Below are 21,491 nucleotides of genomic sequence, written 5' to 3'. Positions count from 1 at the left end.
CCCATTGGTTCCTCTAGTCAGGTGTCAGCTAGGCTAGGTGAACTTCTTAACCCTTTACAGGTAAAAGAGGCATTAACCGTAACTATCTGTTTATGACAGCTGACTTTTCCAGTGACCACTGTACTGGATACATAGTGGTAGATGGAATACTTAAATATTACAGTGGTTCTAACTGTGTGTTTGTAGACTGCCTTGCACATTAAGGCTATGTCTACACTGTACCGGTGCAGCTGTGCCAATGTACGTTCTCTCATTTAGCTGCTCTATAGTGACAGGAGAGAGCTCTCCCATTGGCTTAATTAAACCACCCCCAATGAGTGGCGGTAGCTATGATGGCGGGAGAAGCTTCTCACCAACATAGCAGTGTGCATACTACCACTTATGTCGCTCAGGAGGGTGGAATATTCATACCCTTGAGCAACATAAATTTTGCTGACACCTTGTATAAATATAAATGTTTTTGAAAAACATAATGGATTAATTCCCTTAAACACAATGTAAAGTGTAGCTGTATTCCTCACCCAAAACTTGTTTGTAAACCTGGATATGGAAGTTAGAAATGGTTTCTAAATGGTTAAAATATGTACTTTTCTGTAACTGAGGTAAAATGGAAGTCTTTGGATCCTAAAACCTTCAGTGTGTGCAAAAGCCTGTATTTCCAGTTCCATCTCCAGTCCAACGGTGGCATCTCTGCCTTTGAAGTACTCACAGCTGGGGTTGAAACTCCTCTCTGTAGACAGAGAAGCCTGCTGTTTTTAAACACTGGCTCTAAATCTACTAGTAGCTTAGCTGAAAGTCGACTTAAAGTCCCTTTTCTCATTCCTGAGGCCTGGTCCACACTATGCTGTTAAACCGATTTTAACAGTGTTAAATCGATTTAATGCTGCACCCGTCCACACTACACTGCTCTTTATATCGATTCAAAGGGCTCTTTAAATCGATTTCTGTACTCCTACAAAACGAGAGGAGTAACGCTAAAATTGATATTACTATATCGATTTAGGGTTAGTGTGGACGCAAATCGACATTATTGGCCTCATTCTTTTACAGTAGCTACCCACAGTGCACCGTTCCAGAAATCGACGCTAGCCTCGGACCACGGACGCACACCACCGAATTAATGTGCCTAGTGTGGACGCGCACAATCGACTTTATAATATCTATTTTATAAAATCGGTTTAAGCTAATTCGAATTTATCCTGTAGTGTAGACGTACCCTGAGAATTACCTTCGTATGCACTTCAAAGCCAGGTAATGCTGCAGCATCGTCTGCCTTTGACATGCCCATGGATCAGCTCTCACAACAATGGGAAACCAGGGGTTTTAAAATGCAGGTTTTAAAACTGTTTGTACCTGGGTGACAATTAGAATTAAAGACTGTGGTTTAATTCTCAGCTTCTTTCTTAATCAAAGCTATCTTTAATTTAATCTGTTTTAAGTATTTCATGCATCACCATAGTGTGTAAGTGCTGAGTCCCATTCATTGTGAGTTTTGCCTGAGCAAGGAGTGAGAGTGCACTCCATGATCAGGGCTTGCATTTTAAAACATCAGGGCTCTCTCTTCTCAGAGAGGCCGCACCTATGACTACTTCAAAAGGAGAAGTCACAGCTGGGGCTGTAGCTGAAACGGAAAGTGCTGGTTTTGTGTGACACTGGAGGTTTTAGGTGTCTACTACTTCAAGGGCTATTTGTTCATTTGGAATGCATTTTTACAATAAATATTATATTTGTTGGGTGCTATAGGGACACTGGCAAGCTATTGCCTACAATTCTGATCCATGTCCCTGTTTTCCCATGGTCAACTTTATAACAAAATGGAAGAGGGTGAAAAAAAATGCAAAATGTATTATTGTGGGAACTGTGTATCGACCACATTTCTACACTACACCCAACAAGTGTCATAATACTGGAAGGTAAATTGAAAAGATTGGATGGTCTCTTTGATCTCTTGTATGATTTAAAAAAGAAACCTATAATATTTTTGATGTTTTGTTTTTCAATTTTATGTTAGAAATGTCAAGAATAGCAGGTTCTGCTTCCAATCTTTGTGCTGGAGGACTGATTCTGGCAATGTTTACAGGGACATTGACAATATTTTTGGTAGAGGGTGAGAGGGAATATTGAATTTTGTGCTATTTAGTCCCCAATTCTAAAAGGTAATTTAGGCATGGCTCCATTCAGCATTGCAAGGCCTAAGCGATTTAAGAGTTTAATTCTCATTTTCAAAGTTGACTTAGGCACGCAAGTCTGATTGAAAATCAATCAGACTTAGGCCTGGTCTACACTTAAGAACATAAGAATGGCCATACTGGAATAGACCAATAGTGTATCTAACTCAGTATCCTGTCTCTGACAGTGGCCACTGCCAGATGCTTCAGAGGGAATGAACTTACATGTAAGATTGACACAGCTATGGTACTCAGGGCAACAGAGCTATGCCAACATGGTGAAAGTAATTGATCTCTGGAACAATTTAAAAATGTTGTGGTGCATTCTCCTTCATTAAAAATTTTTACACCAAGATTGCATGTTTTTCTAAAAGATGTACTCTAGGAATTTGTTTAGGAAGTTCTATTGCCTATGTTTTAGAGGAAGTCAGACTAGATTATCACAACAGTCCCTTCTGGTTTTGCAATCTATGAATCTAAACCCCAGTGTAGACACAGGGTACGTCTACACTACAGGATTATTCCGATTTTACATAAACCGGTTTTGTAAAACAGATTGTATAAAGTCCAATGCATGTGGCCACACAAAGCACAATAATTCGGTGGTGTTCGTCCATGTATCCAGGCTTGCGTCGATTTCTGGAGCATTGCACTGTGGGTAGCTATCCCGTAGCTATTCCATAGTTCCCACAGTCGCCCCTGTCCATTGGAATTCTGGGTTGAGATCCCAATGCATGATGGTGCAAAAACAGTGTCGCGGGTGATTCTGGGTAAATGTCATCACTCATTCCTTCCTCCGTGAAAGCAACGGCAGACAATCATTTCATGCCCTTTTTCCCTCGATTGCACTGGCAGATGCCATAGCATGGCAACCATGGAGCCCGTTTTGCCTTTTGTCACTGACGTCGTATGTGTACTGGATGCCGCTGACAGAGGTGGTACTGCAGCGCTACATAGCAGCATTCATTTGCCTTTGCAAGGTAGCAGAGATGGTTACCAGTCGTTCTGTATCGTCTGCTGCTGTCATGGGTGCTCCTGGCTGACCTTCGCTGAGGTTGGCGGGGGCGCAAAGACAAAAATGGGAATGACCCAGGGGGTCATTCCCTCTTTTATGTTGTATCTAAAAATAGAGTCAGTCCTGCCTAGAATATGGAGCAAGTGTACTAGAGAACCAGTGTATCAGAGAGCCAGAGAGCACAGCTGCTCCATGTCAGATCCCACAGAAATGATGAGCTGCATGCCATTCACGGGGGGTGCCCCTGCAACAACTCCACCCGTTGATTCCCTTCTCCCCCAACCTTTCTGGGCTACCGTGGCAGTGTCCCCCATTTGTGTGATGAAGTAAGAAAGAATGCAGGAATAAGAAACACTGACTTTTTAATGAGATAAAATGAGGGAGAGGCAGCTGCTATGATAGTCCAGGCAGGACATTAAAGGGTGGCAAGGAAGAGGAGCCCAGCATCCTGCTGCTATGATAGTCAGGGCAGTACAGAATCTTTTCTTTAGATATGAAAGGGAGGGAGCTGATGGAACTCAGCTCCCACTTGCTATGATGAGGACGGTTACCAGCCGTTCTGTACCATCTACCAGGAATGACCGGCAGTCATTCTTATTTTTACCCAGGTGCCCCCAGCCGACCTCACCTGAGGCCAGCTAGGAGCACTCACGGGCCGATGATGAGGATGGATAGCAGTCATATTGTACCGTCTGCCGCCGAGGAGGGGAGGGGAGAGGATGCTGCTATTCATTGCCGCAGCACCACGTCTACTAGCAGCATGCAGTAAACATAGGGTGACATATAAAAAATGATTTTTTCCCCTTTTCTTTCACGGAGGGGGGAACGATTTTTTCCCCTTTTCTTTCACGGGGAGGGAGGGGGTAAAATTGATGACATATACCCTGAAACACCTCGGACAATGTATTTGACCCTACAGGCATTGGGAGCTCAGCCAAGAATGCAAATGCTTTTCAGAGATTGCGGGGACTGTGGGATAGCTGGAGTCCTCAGTACCCCCTCCCTCCATGAGCGTCCATTTGATTCTTTGGCTTTCTGTTACGCTTGTCACACAGCACTGTGCTGTGGCCTCTGTCTATCATAGCTTGGAGATTTTTTCAAATGCTTTCTCATTTTGTCTTCTGTAATGGAGCTGTGATAGAACAGATTTGTCTCCCCATACAGCGATCAGATCCAGTATCTCCCGTACGGCCCATGCTGGAGCTCTTTTTGGATTTGGGACTGTATCGCCACCCGTGCTGATCAGAGCTCCACGCTGGGCAAACAGGAAATAAAATTCAAAAGTTCGTGAGGCTTTTCCTGTTTACCTGTCCAGTGCATCCGAGTTCGGATTGCTGTCCAGAGCAGTCACAATGGTGCACTGTGGGATACCGGCCGGAGGCCAATACCGTCGATTTGCAGCCACACTAACCCTAATCTGATATGGTAATACTGATTTCAGCACTACTCCTCTCATCGGGGAGGAGTACAGAAACCGGTTTAAAGAGCCCTTTATATCGATATAAAGGGCCTCGTTGTGTGGACGGGTGCAGCGTTAAATCAGTTTAACGCTGCTAAAATCGGTTTAAACGCGTAGTGTAGATCAGGCCACAGTTAGGTCAGTGGAAGAATTCTTTCATCGATCCAGCTATTCTTGCTTGGAGAGATGGATTACCTACAATGATTGATTGAAAAATCTCCTTCTGTATTATGGTGATGTAGCTGCAGTGCCATAGCTGTGCCATTGTAGCCACCATACAGCAGACCTGGCCTTAGACTTCTGAGTCACTTAGGGGCAGATTTTTAAAGGTGTAGGTGCCTAGTGGGACTTTAAAAAGTATCTACATGCCTAATACTCATTGATATCAATGGGTATTAGGCACTTGGTGCTTTTGAAAATCCCACTAGGTGCCTACATACCTTAGTTCCCAGTTCTACAACTGACTGCTAGGCCCGCATGGAGTCCACTGACTTGACTGGAGTTCTACACCGTATTAATTGCAGGATCAGAGTCCTAGAACTCAACATTCCCACCCCACACAAATGAGAATTAGGAAAGATACAACTTGGGTTTCAGTCTTGTGTGATGGCCCATTCCAGTCTTTTAAATATTGCCCAAGTCCAAGATACAGAGAGCAGCCAGAACCTGACAGTTCTAAATTCAAACACAAACAGGAAAAGAAAAAGCCTGTATATTTGTTTTTAAAAAAGTGGAGTCCATTATTATACATAATAATAGATTAGTAAAAGGTGCAAACAGGATTTTATTATTTGTTATTACTATTTTTGCATTGATTTACCACTTAAGGGAGACAAGGTGGATGAGGTAATATCTTTTTATTGGACCAACTTCTGTTGGCGTAACAGACAAGCTTTCAAGCTACACAGAGCTGTTCCTAAGGTCTGACTATGGCCCTGCTCCTGCATACACTGAATTTCTTTATACACATGAGCAATTTTCCAGGGACTACTCAGCTGAGTAAATTTACATGCATAGTTAAGTGATTGCAGGGCTCAGATCTACAGTAGCTCATGGAATAATCACTGAATTTCTATTGTTATAAAAACTGGCAGGTGTGTTCATAATGAGCCCCAATTAATATTTGAGGTGCAGAAATATTCAGAAATGGGAATTTTTACTCAAATGCAAAATTAGAAAAATACAAAGTGTAGGATCAACCAGAGAACTGTCAACCTCAGACTTTGCTAGTTAAGCAGAACTGAGATTTTATCAGATGCACACAGACCAATAGCTGCTGATACACCCCATAACTAGTCTTGGAAGGATTTGATTTTAATCAGTAAATGTCAGTAAATGTTGGTTTCACAGTATATGCACAAACCATCGAAAAAATCTTTCCATCACTGAAAACTGAAATAACCAACAGTAAGAAAAAGTAAGAAAAATGCTTCTTGAGAACTTATTAGAGTTTGATTTAAAGATATTTACTTTTTATATTTTGACATGTGATGTTGACAATTTGTGTTTAATGGTTCCAAAGCTTTAACTTTTTGAATCTCAATGTCCATTGTCACTAAACAGTTGTCTGATATCCCCATAATTTCCTACAACTATGAAAATTTAAAATCAATAAAGGAAGAAAAATGTTTAAACCCCACAATTTTGCACAACTCTGAAAATTTGATTAAAAAAAACCCTTAAAATTAAACTTCAGGTGGTTGGTTGCTGCTACCAATGTCTGTGAACAAAATCCAGTGTGTGAATCTCTGTCCAACCCCCACCCCTACCCTCCCGACCTCCCCCCAGCCCAATCTGGTAGTGTAAAAGTGCCTCATAGTAAATGTATGTTAAATTTTCACCCCTTCTAGACCCCTTTACACTACCAGCGTGGTCTGAAGTGGCCTCAGTGTAAAAGAGCTAGTCCCTACACACAAACAATTTACCCATAGAATATACTGAAAAACATTAAAAAGCTTTAAAACAACATTTATGGGCTTGCAGTAGCAGCATTTTTTCTTTCTAGAACAGCAACAGTGTGTAGGCGTGTCTAGGTGTCTGTAATGCTCCCAACACATGGATGCACCAGGGAAGAAGGGAAGTCATAGAATATCAGGGTTGGAAAAGACCTCAGGAGGTCATCTAGTCCAATCCTCTGCTTAAAGCAGGACCAATCCCAACTAAATCATCCCAGCCAAAGCTTTGTCAAGCCGGCCCTTAAAAACCTCTAAGGATGGAGATTCCACCACTTCCCTAGGTAACCCATTCCAGTGCTTCACTACCCTCCTAGTGACATAGTTTTTCCTAATATCCTTGACCTCCCACACTGCAACTTGAGACCATTACTCCTTGTTCTGTCATCTGCCACCACTGAGAACAGCCTAGCTCCATCCTCTTTGGAACCCCCATTCAAAGTCCTGGCTGAAATGATTTAGTTGGGGTTGGTCCTGCTTTGAGCAGGGGATTGGACTAGATGACCTCCTAATCTTCTATGATTCTATTAAATGAATAAATAAAAATAGCAGAGGCAAGAGAGAGGGCTCCTAGCTGCATTACAGTCTGTGGTTGCAAGAGATCTACACTTGGGTATTAGAGAGACAATGTGGGTGTGGTAATATCTTTTATTGGACCAAATTCTATTGGCCAGAGAGACAAGCTTTTGAATCACACTGAGCTCTTCTTCAAGTCTGAGTGAGGAACTAGAAGTGTCACAGCAAAATGCAGGATAAAACAGATTGTTTAGGTTAAGTAGTTAGCACATATTTTTAGGGCCTATTCAAGGTAGAGTGGTCAGTTAACACCTCTGCAGTTATAGGACAAAAAGAGGGAGTTCGTGGGTTATGCATTGTTATAATAAACCATAAATCCAGTGTCTCTGTTCAGTCCATGATTGGGTATGGCAGAAAAGAGGCTAAATACCTTTCAGAAGGCGAAAAGTTAGTCCTTGCCTTTGAATCTTTTAGGATTAGACATTCTCTTCAAGGAACACTGTTAAATTAGGAAGAACTCCTAATACACCCCTCCCTCCCGCTCCCCTGCAATATTGATAATGAAAAGCTAGTTGTACTCACGCATCATAACTCCTATTTCCAAATTCTCTGCTAATTTTGAGTGTCCTAATTGAGCCACCTCCATTAATGAGAGAGGTTTACTCAGGACTGCTGAAAACAAGAGCCCGGTGTCTCAGCTGAGAGTAGAGACATATTGTCAAGATTTTTTTTTAAATTAGTTGGTGCTAAACTGAATTTACAGCCGACTTCAGTTTGTTATATTTTTAGGGCTGTGCACCGGTGTGTGTTATTGGTACCCCTACTGCAGAGTGAAAATAATTCTCTAAGCATGTTTAACCTTCGCCTTCCCCAAATGAAAAATGAACACAAGAGGCAGTGCAGATCAGTGGATTGGCACTCAGGAGACTTGGTTTCTATTTCTGGCTCTGCCACTGATTTGCTCTATGACCTTAGATAAATCACTTATGTCTCTGTTTTCCCTCCGACTCTTTGTCTATCTTGTCTATTTAGAGTGCAAGCTCTTCAGGAGAGACTGTGTCCTGCTATGTATGTGCACAGTGCCTAGCACAATGGCACTCTGACCTAGGTTAGGGCCTTTACATGCTACCATAATACAAATAAATACTACTGCTAACAAAGATTCAGACCAAAACTGTCTTTTCCTAAGCACAAATATCCTCTAATTATAAACTTCAGTTTTCAATTGCTTTTATCTAACATATTATTTGTTTTAAGTGTTCAGATTATAGCTGTCTTCCTCTTTGTATCATGCTCATCACCATGGTACCTGAGTGTCTGACAAGAATTACATAAAGTCAACAATGCAACATCATAGAATGGCACAACCAGGAAGTCTGCTGGATAAATAGAAGGAACTATATAAACAATCCCTTTTTCTAAGGCAGTGGAAGTTCTGTCATCAATATCAATGGAAACTAGATCAGGTCATAAATTTACAATGAGAAAAATAGTGTTTTGTATACTTTAGTACAATTATCATTTCATGCATTTTGTATAATGTTTTAGAAAGCATATGGCAACATTCATTTTGGACTTCAGAGCCCAGTAGCAGCCCACACAGTAAATAAAAGCTGGGGTGATTGGACAGAGAAGTAATCTTATAGGGATAAATCCAGCACTTTTTGTTCACAAAGAGCCTCCTGCTGAAGTGAATGAGAGTTTGGGGAACACGGGAAATGTAGGACCACCCCTAATGCTACTCATTTACAGAAGATTTTTTACTATTTAAAAAGTTCTTTGCTGGTGGTGGGAATAAACCTACCAGCAAAAATAAAACTATTCATTACCTCACAAGCTTTGGCTACAGAAACAACCTATCTCTTCCAGGAAAGTAAGAAAAGGGAAGTGATGCCGATGTACAATGACCTTATTATCACTACACAGGTGGAATAAAGACAACACAAACATTAGGATGAGTGATTGCAGGGGCAGGAAGAATGAAATGGAGAATATACACTTCCTCTGGACCCCCCAGGAGGCAGAGAGAAAGCAGCAGTGACTGCACGAGTAGTCCAGGCTGGGTACTCCCCACCCATTTCCAACTTGATTGGCTCTAGGTCCGCAGTGGCCTCCATCTCCAGAATCATGTGAGGGTGGAGCTTCTCCCCCAACATGTCCAAGCGGCAGGGTGAGAGCAGCAGTGGGCAGAAAACTAAGCTTCTCTCTTAAGGACTGGTCCTGCAAATACTTAAGCTTTTCTCCACTTCATCCCCTGTGCATGGAACACTCTTCCTCAGCTAGTCCATGGAGCCATTGTCTGCTATTACGAGTCCCACAAAAAGTGAGTCAAAGACATTTATTTATGTAAAAAAAAAAATCCTCCTTCACCACGATGCACACGTGTCTTTGCTGAATAACCACATAATCTTACTGCTGTAGCCCTGGCCTTTCTTTTCCCCTAACTATGCCCTATTGCTTTGTTTGTCATTAGACTCTAGTCCTGTATACCATGCTCTACTGAGGACACTGCGGGCTTGTCTCCACTGGCAAGCTTCTGCACCCTAAGGCAGCTTTTTGCGCTCAAACTGCAGCCGTGTACACACTGCCAAGCCACTTTGTGCGCAGAAACTCCTCATTTGCAGCGCTGCAAAAAAACCATCTTGACGAGAGTTGTGAGGCTATTTGTGCAGAGGCTTCAGCGCTCTATTGCCTGTGTAGACACTTGATTGCTTTCTGCGCTGTAATTGGCCTCCAGCGCTGTCTCATGATGCCTCATGTGACTGCTCTGCTCATTGTTTTGAACTCGACTGCCCTGGAGACATGCGTTCCATCCCTTTCAAAGCACCATTTCTGACATTCGCTGTGTGCTGTGCTGATCTGCTCCGGGACACAAAGCAAACCATTAATGTGGAATGCTCCTGCTGTTGAACACAGAGGCACGTGTGTGTGTGTGTCTGTGTGTGTGTGTGTGTATGAGAGAGAGAGTGCTGTGCAGAGAGCCCAGGAAGGGAGGCGGGGGCTGATGATGGGATTTCCCCCTCCCTCTCTTCAGGACTGGTTGCTTTCTGCCGCTGTCTGAACTTACAAGACAGCATCTGAAAAGCAGCTGGCAATGTAGTAGGATGCCCATGGAACAATGGGACTGAGAAACCTGCATCATGTGACGCTGTGCCTGCCCTTGCAAATCCTTCCCAAAGCACCCTGTGGCCAGTTGCACAGTGGGATAGCTACCACAATGCACTGCTGTCTTTGCCATTGCAAGAGCTGCTAATGTGGATGCGCTCCAGCATCACAAGGAGCACAGTGTGGACACGCAATAGGGGTTTAATTCCAACATTTTTATAAAAGTGGTATAACTTGTGGTGCAGAAACTTGCCAGTGTAGGCATAGCCTTACTCACATGCTTAAGGGTCTGCAGGAAGAGGGCCTTTGATTGTAAGCGCTTCTAGGGAGATCCCATGTCTCCTTACTTCTACTGTGACGCAGTCAGTACCATGAAATAACTAATGAATGCAATGACAGGATGATAAATGTCACATTACAGTACTTACTCTCTATTCATGATTCTTGGTACCCGTTTAATACAAAATCTTCAGGTCAGCCTGTGAAGAGATATTCCAGTGTGAACATGAGGAAATTATTTATCTAGGTCTTTAAAAATAACATGCTAGCTGACGTGTTACCATGGCATGTTGTTTCAACTTGATCAAGGAACTAATCCTACAGCTCTCAGCAGAACTCCCATTGAAATCAGTGGGAGTTTAGTGTAAGAAAGGGCTGCAGCACTGGGCCTGATTCAGCATGATATTAGAATAAAGCTTTTCATTAAACTAGACAGGGACTTAATTCAAAATGTCATTATTTTTAAAGCAGAAGGAATTGTTTTGTTTTTCAGGGAGCATCTGTTTCTGGGATGTTTTGATCATTACTGCAGGGAGAAGCAGGTGGACATTAAGGGCCATGTTTTCAAAAGTGGCCTTAATAAGTTCTCAATTTGTGCTTTTGCAGCTTAGCACCAATGCACATACTGTGCTAGCATTACCATCTGTGTACACAGGTGATGGGATCACATGTACAATTCCCTATGGGTCCACATGGATTTTTGGTAAGTGGGGAAGAGGTGTAAATCTTATCAACTGTGTTTGAAATTTATAAGTATCTTTCAAAACTGTACAGAGGTACATTTGCTGCCAAACAATATTTGAAGGTGTATGTGTCTATAAAGTTGCTCATTCATAAAGGGGAGGCTTTTTTATTTTATTATTATTATTATTTTTGTTACATTTGGCTCCAAATACTGGCTGCATTTTTGACTGTTAAACTTGCTGATTCTATAAACCACTTGGAAGTTGTCAGTCAGCTTTTAAACTGCAATCTTCTTTATGCTGATGGCTCTCAGGGTATGTCTACACTACAAAATTAGGTCGATTTTATAGATGTCGATTTTTAGAAATTGATTTTATACAGTCAATTGCATATGTCCACACTAAGCACATTCAATCGGTGGAGTACGTCCTCACTACCGTGGGTAGCATCGACTTACGGAGCGGTGCACTGTGGGTAGCTATCCCACAGTTTCTGCAGTCTTCGCTGCCCATTGGAATTCTGGGTTAAGCTCCCAATGCCTGATGGGGCAAAAACATCGTTGCGAGTGGTTTTGGGTACATGTCGTCAGTCACCTCTCCCTCCTTCCTGACTTTTTTCCCGGGTTCCTTCCTGGGTTCCTCCTTGTTGCAAACCCACCCCCTTTGTTGATTTTAATTCCCTGTAAGCCAACCACCCTTCCCCCTCGAAATAAAGTAACTATTGTTTTGAAACCATGCATTCTTTCTTAATTTTTTAAAAAATGAGATCACAGACAAGGTGGCCTGGGTGGGGGAGGGGAGAAGGACAAGGCCATATTCCTTATTGTAGCCACACTAAAAACCAAACTGTTTGAATGACAGCCTTCTGTTGCTTGGGCCATCCTCTGGAGTGGAGTGACTGGGTGCCCAGAACTGCCCCACTCCGTATTCTTGGGCGTCTGGGTGAGGAGGCTATGGAACATGGGGAGGAGGGTAGGTGGTTATACAGTGGATGCAGCGGATATGCTCTTGTTGGCTTTCCTGCAGCTCCAACAGATGCTTCAGCATGTCCGTTTGCCCCCCCCATTAGCCTTAGCATCGTGTGCTGCCTCCGCTCTTCATGCTCACTTAATTCTTTCCTGGCCTCTGCCACTGAATGCCTCCATGCATTAAGCTAGAGGACTGCATGAACTTGGAAAACATGTCATTGCGAGTGCATTTTTTTCGCCTTCTAATCTGCGATAACCTCAGGGACAGAGATGATAGGGGGAGCGTAGAAACATTCTACGTTCTATGATACTGGGGGGACAGCATGGTCACCTGTGTTGCTGAGTGCTGCTGAGTTCACCATGCTGACCAAACAGGAAATGAAATTCAAAAGTTCCCGGGGCTTTTCCTGTGTACCTGGCTACTGCATCGGAGTTCAAAGTGCTGTCCAGAGTGGTCACAATGGAGGCCAATGACGTTGATTTGCATCCACACTACCCCAAATTTGACCCAGCAAAGTCGATTTTAGCGCTACTTCCCTCATCGGGGAGGAGTTCAGAAATTGATTTTAAGAGCCCTTTAGATCGACGGAACAGGGTTGGTTGTGTGGACGCAGTCATTTTTAAATTGACCTAACGTGGCTAAATTCGACCTAACCCATAGTGTAGACCAGGCCTTAGTGTAGCTTTGCATCCCACTCATCTCTTCCTGGCTCACTGGTATTTCTCATGGATGCCTTATCACTCCCTTAATCTAAACACTCCCAAACAATGAACTTCTAAACTTTCCATCTCACCCTCTCTCAGCTTCACAACCTGGTCTTATCCACGACTCTCTCCATTTTCTTCTCTCTCCAGGGGTCTAGTCAAATGGTTGCTTCTCCCTCTATAACATTCTAAAACTCATTCTACCACTCTGCTCCCACTGCAAAAAATCTGGGTCACACCGTAGTTATCTCTCAGACACCTGGATTAAATTAATCTCCTCTTCAGTCGAGTGAGCAATGAACTAGTAGAATAATCTTCATCTCCTGCAGCTCTGAGCATGTCAGCAGGCTCCTCTAGCTCCCCGTCTCTTTCCACAGAATATCTTTAAAGCTCTGAGGAGCTCTACCCTTGCTGGTTCTCATCTTTAATCACTCCATGTCTGCACTGAACTCAGTCTTTCCTCCTTCCATTGTATTTTTCATGGCTTTTTTCATGCTTTTCTCTATGGTGTATTGAGGACTCTGTTGAAATTTCAAGTGACTGCTGTAAGAGTGGGTGATTTCCTGATCCTGCTGGCATGCTGGGTGCCTTTGTAAGGAAGTATGCAATCAGAGCCATTCTGGGAAAAAGTCAGTCTATGGTAAGGTGGGGTGAGTTTTGCCTCTCTGTGTTGGGGAGCAGCCTGCTGGGTATGTCTCTGTTTTGGGGGTTCTTGGGTGTTATCATTCTGAATTCTAAAAAAATAGTGTTATGTTGCAACCTTCCATCAAGAGTATTTGTTTTTATCTGACTTCTCTGGGTGTATGCCATGAACATAACTTTCTCCTAATGCCTGGAATGACATTCCTCTTCCTGTTACAAAGCATTCCCATTCTTCTCCATTTCCCTCCTCAAAGTATGCTTGTTTTCTATCATGAACTTCCATGCACTATAAAACATAAGCCAGAGTTTAATTTTTGGATTAGGATTGTCAGGAATAAGGATTTGCAACTGAGCCTGCACAACCTCCAGCCAGCTGAGTAGCACAACTGAGGTGTAGCAGGGGTGCCTAATTGGCCTAGGAAGTTAGCAAGCCTGCTCTTAGTCCAACAGCAATAACTGATCTCTGGCTGTTCAATGTACATGCCCACAGGTGCAATCTTTCCAGTGCCTGCCTTGTTCTCAGCCTTCCTCCTGTCCTGCCCAATCTGCTCCAGCCCTGCTTTCCTACTCGTTTCCTGGCTCCTGCACCAACCACTAGACCCGACAGTCTGCATCCCAGGTTGTGACAATGATAAGGCCACAGAAGTACCTGAATGGATATTGGCTATTGCTATTCTTTGGCTACATAATCCCTTTAAGTTTCCACAAGAAACATGCCTCACTTCTCCATATGGTTAGAGACACTTTGCATATGTGTGGTACTGCATTGTTTTTGCTATGGGGCCAATGGGCAGAGTCATGAATGAGTAGGAGGAGGAATCTGTCAGTCATGTACATATTTATGGGCTCTCTCTGAGTTGTCTGCCTTCATTGTACAATTTCTTGACCTTTCCATTTTAAATCTGCATTGAAGACATTCTGGTACCTCCTCATAAAAAATTACTAAGCTTTCTATTCAAAGAGAAAATTGTTCATATATTTTTCTTCTCCTAATTTTAATTGTAGTCCATTAATATTCGTATGGAAACAAAAGTTTTGATTCTGTAAAATCCACCCACTCCTGCTGTTTGCTGTATGCAGATTAATATAGTTCGTGTTTGTACAGTTCTTGATCGATTTAAAGCATTATTATTATTCCTCACCTGAAGTCACAGCCATCTGTTTGTGATAGCAAAACTAGTGTTGGCTGTGGCTTGTGATTCATTGGAGGTGCATCAGGAGCAGATGAACCTTTAATTATGAAAGATCATGGTTTCATATCCATCTCTTATAATGAAGACAGAATGAAGAAGAAAATCAAGTCACATACTAGGGACCCAAAATCTTTAGTCATTTTTAAAAATTTAGGCCTACAGTTATTCTGTGAAAGATTTGTTTTCACTGTTAATCTGATGCTGAGAATATTAAAGGGATAACAGCAAGGATGGAGGAACTTATAGACAACATATAGACATGCAGTTTTGCAAACTCTGACTTATCACATGTCTTGTGGTATTAGGTGTTCTTAAAGCTACAGCTTCTGGAACCAAGTAATTACATAAGAATCTATTTCCTTTCTTTTCTGTTTCTGTTTCTAGGTTTCATGGTTGCAGAAAAAAACTTGAAAATGTGAACTGTAAAAGCTCAAAAGGCAGAGGAGAAACCAAAGGATCCTCAAATCTCATGATTTTTTAGGAAGGAGGGTCCTGAATTTGAATGCTTGGTGTTTGGCAGCATGGGATATGATAGATGAGAAAGGGAGAAAGATATGGAAACAGCAGTAGAACTCCAATGAGAGTGAGAGCTGAGCAGATAATTAAGCAGAACTGAGCTGAGATAGGATTTGGCTGCATACTCAATTTAGTTGTAGAAATGGTGCCGTTGAAGTCAAAAGAATTACTCATGAGACTAAGCCAAGCAGGAATTGACTCATAGTAGAGAACCTGCATGATGCAAAATTCCCCAGTGCTCTAATAAACCACACATATGGTGTTCCAGTCCCACTGAGTTCAGACTCCTACCTTTTGCTGCATCATATCCGGTGCTTAGAAACTATGGTGATGTCTTTTGAAACTACATAGAAGAAATAATTTAACTTGCTGTCCTTTATCTGGTGATTTTGTAATTTGGAGACACATCCTTTAGGAAGAGACCTTTGGATTATTTTTACTAGTGACTTGATCTAAATTTACAATTTTGGTTCTCAGTCTAGTGGAATAACCCACTGCACCAACTAGCCTTGCCCACCTTTGCTCTAGCTTAACAACAACATCGCTTGCCTCACAACCTAAGTCGTGCAGAACGCAATGCCATCCACAGCCTCAGAAACCACCCTGACATTATCATCAAAGAGGCTGATAAAGGAGGTGCCGTTGTCTTCATGAACAGGTCTGACTATCAAAAGGAGGCAGCCAGACAACTCTCCAATACCAAATTCTACAGGCCACTTCCCTCAGATCCCACTGAGGAATACACTAAGAAACTACAGCATCTACTCAGGACACACCCTACACTAACACCAGAAGAAATCAACATACCCCTAGAGCCCCGACCAGGGTTATTCTATCTACTACCCAAGATCCACAAACCCGGAAATCCTGGACGCCCCATCATCTCGGGCATTGGCACTCTCACTGAAGGACTGTCTGGATATATGGACTCTCTACTCAGACCCTATGCCACTAGCACTCCCAGCTATCTCCGCGACACCACTGATTTCCTGAGGAAACTACAATGCATTGGTGACCTCCCAGAAAACACCATCCTAGCCACCATGGATGTAGAGGCTCTCTACACAAACATCCCACACACAGATGGAATACAAGCTGTCAGGAACACTATCCCTGATGATGCCACAGCACAACTGGCTGCTGAGCTCTGTGCCTTTATACTTACACACAACTATTTCAAATTTGATGACAATATATATCTCCAGATCAGTGGCACTGCTATGGGCACCCGCATGGCCCCACAATATGCCAATATCTTCATGGCCGACCTGGAACAACGCTTCCTCAGCTCTCGTCCACTCACACCCCTTCTCTATCTACGCTACATTGATGACATCTTCATCATCTGGACCCATGGGAAGGAGACTCTGGAAAAATTCCACCATGATTTCAACAGCTTCCACCCCACCATCAACCTCAGCCTGGACCAATCTACACGGGAGGTCCACTTTCTTGACACCACGGTGCAAATAAGTGATGGTCACATTAACACCACCCTATATCGAAAACCCACCGACCGCTATGCCTACCTTCATGCCTCCAGCTTCCATCCCGGGCACATCACACGATCCATTGTCTACAGCCAAGCACTGAGGTACAACCGCATCTGCTCTGACCCCTCAGACAGAGACCAACACCTACAAAATCTCCACCAAGCATTCTCAAAACTACAATACCCGCACAAGGAAATAAGGAAACAGATCAACAGAGCCCGACGTGGACCCAGAAGCCTCCTACTGCAAGACAAACCCAAGAGAGAAACCAACAGGACTCCACTGGCCATCACATACAGCCCCCAGCTAAAACCCCTCCAACGCATCATCAAGGATCTACAACCCATCCTGGACAATGATCCCACACTTTCACAGGCCTTGGGTGGCAGGCCAATCCTTGCCCACAGACAACCTGCCAACCTGAAACATATTCTCACCAGCAACTGCACACCACACCATAATAACTCTAGCTCAGGAACCAATCCATGCAACAAACCTCGATGCCAACTCTGCCCACATATCTACACCAGCGACACCATCACAGGACCTAACCAGATCAGCCACACCATCACTGGTTCATTCACCTGCACATCCACCAATGTAATATACGCCATCATATGCCAGCAATGCCCCTCTGCTATGTACATCGGCCAAACTGGACAGTCTCTACGGAAAAGGATAAATGGACACAAATCAGACATTAGGAATGGCAATATACAAAAACCTGTAGGAGAGCACTTCAACCTCCCTGGCCACACTATAGCAGACCTTAAGGTGGCCATCCTGCAGCAAAAAAACTTCAGGACCAGACTTCAAAGAGAAACTGCTGAGCTTCAGTTCATCTGCAAATTTGACACCATCAGCTCAGGATTGAACAAAGACTGTGAATGGCTTGCCAATTATAGAACCAGTTTCTCCTCTCTTGGTTTTCACACCTCAACTGCTAGAACAGGGCCTCATCCTCCCTGATTGAACTGACCTCGTTATCTCTAGCTTGCTTGCTAGCACACATATATATACCTGCCCCTGGATATTTCCATTACATGCATCTGAGGAAGTGGGTATTCATCCACGAAAGCTCATGCTCCAAAACGTCTGTTAGTCTATAAGGTGCCACAGGATTCTTTGCTGCTATAACCACATAGTAAGAGAGAGAGACCCTGCCCTGAAGCAACCCTGCACAGTCTTAATAATCAGCAAAATCTTTTTCTCCTTGTATGGCTCTTTAAATTAAACTGTGTAAACAGTTTTGGAAAAGTATACTGAAGCGTCACTAAGGGATGGTCAGGAATTGGGGGAGAAACACCTATAGCCAGCCTCTAAAGCACTGTCCAAACATACCAGCTGAATTGCAATTAGCAATTTGCCAGGAACTCAAAGCAGAACTAATCAATTTTTTTTCAAAGCTCGACCCTTTGACATTTCAAATTGAAAAACAATGGCGGAAAAGTTGCAAAAATGTTCACAATTATTTTCCCTTTCCTTTGACCAGCCCGAACCAATAACTACATTACATAAAATGGAGCAGCTAGTAGTGGCTCTCCTCTATAATGTGGAGTGGCATGTCAAGAAATTTTCAAACCAGAAGCATGATGTGCTTCATCTTGAATTTTCCCTCAGTTGTCTGGCAGCCTGGATCAAGATGGAGCATTGCACTTGGACCTGCAGTCTCCTTGGCTTGAATTGCTCTATTAAAGCACAGGCACAGGTGTTTCATAGTACAGCTTGGTGAGCACATTTTCCACCGATATGCATGTTAGTTTTTAAACTTTGTTTTAATGCCCTTGAAATTTGATTGGAGGGATAATCTCAAATATCCTTACTCTTTGCCAAATAAACCACTCTCTTGCAACTCCAGTACACAGCAGCGCCAAATCCTGAAGGAGTCCTTATTCAGACACACACCCAGTGACCTCAGTGAGAAAACTAGCCAGGGACAGACTAAATAATCTGTCCCTCAGTTGTCTTCAGATAAGTATTTTCAACCCTAAAAAGAACAGGAGTACTTGTGGCACCTTACAGACTAACAAATTTATCTGGGCTACAGCCCACTTCATCGGATGCATGTAGTGGAAAATACAGTAGGAAAATACACTGCATGCATCCGATGAAGTGGGCTGTAGCCCACGAAAGCTTATGCTCAAATAAATTTGTTAGTCTCTAAGGTGCCACAAGTACTCCTGTTCTTTTTGCGGATACAGACTAACACGGCTGCTACTCCGAAACCTGTCTTCAACCCTGTTTTTAACATCAGAGCCCACAGTAACAACTAAAATAGCAGGCCTAAAAGCAGCCTGACTATTAACTAGAGATGACAACAGCGTAGAGGCAGTGGGTAAAATTTTATATGGACCCATTCAGCTCCATTGCCTAGCATATATATTATTTTATTGTAGAGTTTTAATGGAAAGAGTTGGAAGTTGTATTAAGCAGTACTATATGCCTAACACAGAAAATCTATCACAGGCTTGATTCCAATCAAGGTGCATGGAATATAAATCAGCATAGTATTTGACCCAGCCACTATTGCCCTTTTATATCTCATATAGAAAAGTTCTACCATACCAAGTCACGATGGTAGTATATAGTAGAAGGATTACTTTTAGATTGTGGAACAAACATATATATTCTATCAAGTGCCACATGGTGTAGAAATTTCTTCCCACAACAACAGAAAATAGTCACATGCAGGAGAGACAAGCTGTAGAACTTGTTTCTCTGACTGAAATGAACCCGGTCTCTTTGTAATTTGTTTCTGGCATAATTAGCACAATGCTTAATTTATTTTAGTAACACGTTCATTTAATTCTTCCACTTGCTAGCAATGCAACCAGAAGCAACGTATTAATGATATGAATATATTAGTGTATAACTGATAGGAGTCTTCCACCAACATTTTTAAGTAAAGCTGTTTGTTGATTTAATAAAATCCTTATGTGGGGTAACTCAATTTAACTTTACAATACAGTCCTCTTTTAACACATCGCTTTGCAAAGAAATATACATTAGCAATGAAAAATGACACATGCAGAGAACTTAACAAAAAAGTTCTAATATTTCAATTGATTGGAAGAGGTTGCATTGATTGTCCAGTTCAAGAAGGAACTGAGAATGATTTTAAAATGCTGAAGCCTGGCTGTTTTTGACTGCAGCTGTCTTGCATATGGCAGACTAAGCACAGCTAGCATTTACACATCTTACAATCTTTTTGCCTCAAGTAGCATGAGAAGTTTGTCAGGGAAGGAACAGGCCAGGTACCATAAATCATTCCCATGTTTAAAATGCATGTTTCAAGTGGAAGCTTGTTCAAAAGCAAATGAGCTTAGGCAGAAGCAAGAGTTATTCATGTAGGTTTACCTTAAAATATGCGTGATCTGAGGCAGCAAAGCGCTGAGATGCTGTTTCCTATGAAGCAAATTCTGTGCACCATTGCTAGATGCTTTACAGAGCTGAATGGGTTTCAGTGTTATTTCTTCAGTATAAGCAATACTCAGAAATCTCCTTTGGAGAATGTTGTCTGATTTCCTGTAAAGGGTTGCCACAGGCCCAGCCACCAATCAGCAGTATGAGCTTTGACCAGTGAATACCCATTATGTCCCTTCTCTGAGTCTCCCTTGAATAGAGAGAAAAGTAAGCACACAGTTCTTACCTCCTTTGTGTTGCATTTAACAATTCTACCCCAGTGTCTGCTGTTCAAAGAGCAGCTTTAAGCCTTAGCATGAAAGGGATGAACTTCTTTTGCCAGATATCTTTTTCAGTTTAAGAAAAAAAAATGATTATCCACTGAACTTAAACTTTCTCCTACCTTCTCTGCCTGATCAAAGGATTTATTGAATTGTTTTAAGATATGTCTAAATATTTTAATCACTTTGTTCTTAAAAGAAATGAATACATTGGGGGAAAAATGAATTAATTCTGCTCTCAAGTGACACGGGATCTCAATAGATTTCTCTAGCAGTGTGTGAGAGGAGAATTTGTCTGCATGTGCTTAACTAGGAAATATTTTGCCATATCTTCACAGCTGTTTTAAAACCTATATGCGGGGGGAACAGATATTGTTTTCATCCAGAGCTGGTTGGAAAAATAATTTTTCCACAGAAAATGTGGGCTTTTGGGGGAAGGAAGGCAGTTCATCATGAGAGTCCATGGCCACAGTACCTCATAGAACACGGGTGGGCAAACTTTTTGGCCCAAGGACCATATGTGGGTATGGAAATTGTATTGTGGGCATTCATGAATGGTGGGGGCTCCAGATGGGGGTGCAGGCTCTGGGGTGGGGCTGAGGGTGCTCTGAGCTGGGACTAAGGGGTTCAGAGGGTGAGAGGGGATCAGAGCTGGGGGTTGGGGCTCAGGATGGGGTCACCGGTGCAGGCTCTGGGCAGCACTTACCTCAAGCAGCTCCCGGAAGCGGCGGCAGTCCCCCCTCTGGCTCCTACACAGAGGCATAGCCAAGCAGCTCTGCAGTTCCTGGCCAATGGGAGCTGCGGGGGCAGCACTTGGGGCAGGGGCAACATGCGGAACCCCCTAGCTGCCCCTATGCGTAGGAGGCGGAGTGGGAACATGACGCTGCTTCTGGGAGCTATGAGGAGCCATGGCACATGTGGAGCGGGGCAAGCCCCAGACTCTGCACCAGTCCCAGCAGGAGCCTGAGGACTGGATTAAAACATCTGAATGGCCAGATGTGGCCCCCAGACCATAGTTTGCCCACCCCTGTCACAGAAGATATGCAGTCCAGCTGGGTAATGCCACTGCATTGCCTTCTCTAAAATAAACAACGGCATCAGTTATAGATATATA

General features: G+C 43.0%; 1 protein-coding gene across 1 annotated transcript in view; it reads right to left on the bottom strand.

The window, feature by feature from the left end:
- The window catches only part of CLNK (cytokine dependent hematopoietic cell linker), a 74,606-nt gene extending 54,546 nt beyond the window's left edge, over window positions 1–20,060 (bottom strand). The window contains exon 1 of the mRNA XM_050945512.1: window positions 20,052–20,060. The gene's annotated coding sequence lies outside the window, so the exon portion shown is untranslated. The remainder of the gene's footprint in view (window positions 1–20,051) is intronic.
- Between the last annotated feature and the right edge of the window lie 1,431 nt (window positions 20,061–21,491).

Source organism: Gopherus flavomarginatus, chromosome 3 (assembly GCF_025201925.1).
Source record: "Gopherus flavomarginatus isolate rGopFla2 chromosome 3, rGopFla2.mat.asm, whole genome shotgun sequence".
NCBI classification, from domain to species: Eukaryota; Metazoa; Chordata; order Testudines; family Testudinidae; genus Gopherus; species Gopherus flavomarginatus.
The sequence above is the reverse complement of the archived record's forward strand: the minus strand, read 5'-3'. Positions and strand labels throughout refer to the sequence as shown.